Source organism: Schistocerca piceifrons, chromosome 7, assembly GCF_021461385.2.
Source record: "Schistocerca piceifrons isolate TAMUIC-IGC-003096 chromosome 7, iqSchPice1.1, whole genome shotgun sequence".
NCBI classification, from domain to species: Eukaryota; Metazoa; Arthropoda; class Insecta; order Orthoptera; family Acrididae; genus Schistocerca; species Schistocerca piceifrons.
Window position 1 is genome coordinate 510269148 of NC_060144.1, and position 829 is coordinate 510269976.

The following is an 829-nucleotide window of genomic DNA, read 5'->3' on the forward strand; positions in this document are numbered from 1 at the left end:
ACGATCCTCTCCATGGGAGAATAGCAGCCTGCATTGCTGCGAAAGGTGGATATACACTGTACTAGTGCCGACATTGTGCATGCTCTGTTGCCTGTGTTTATGTGCCTGTGGTTGTCAGTGTGATCATGTGATGTATCTGACCCCAGGAATGTGTCAATAAAGTTTCCCCTTCCTGGGACAATGAATTCACGGTGTTCTTATTTCAATTTCCAGGAGTGTATTTCTGTTGGTGACTGGGGACTGTGCACTGGACAATGTAACATCAGTATTTACATCATTTTCAGACTAATAATTATAGCTATTAAAAGTCATATGCGTTTGGGGTTGGTGGTACCTTCAAGAAATTTGGCAAGAGCATCAGGTCAGGTGATGACGTGTGGACTTGTGGACGCAAAACGGTCTCTACTGACAGGCGTAGTCCACTTAGTAGAGCAGTTTACGACATTGCAGAAAACGTCAGGTATTAAATTATGTTACAATGAAATGAATACACTTAGCTGCTGACAGGCGTTGACATACGTCAACGGGGACAGATGAAAATGTGTGCCCCGACCGGGACTCGAACCCGGGATCTCCTGCTTACATGGCAGACGCTCTATCCATCTGAGCTACCGAGGACACAGAGGATAGCGTGACTGCAGGGATTTATCTCTGGCACGCCTCCCGCGAAACCCACATTCTCAACGTATTGTCCCGCACTACATTCGTAGTGCCCCCGCCCATTATACTCATTACTCACGGCGCGTTGCCCATTCCCGTAAGAGTTCGGGCACTGTTTGTGCATTCCCACAGAAGAAGAAGTTGGTGAAGTGGCCGGTGGGCCTTAACT

The 829-nt window shown here is 47.6% G+C and overlaps 1 non-coding gene across 1 annotated transcript; it reads right to left on the reverse strand.

Annotated features, from left to right (window-relative positions):
* Window positions 1-544: 544 nt before the first annotated feature.
* Trnat-ugu lies at window positions 545-618 on the reverse strand. The gene has a single exon. It is a non-coding gene; the product is annotated as a tRNA-Thr (tRNA).
* Window positions 619-829: the final 211 nt, after the last annotated feature.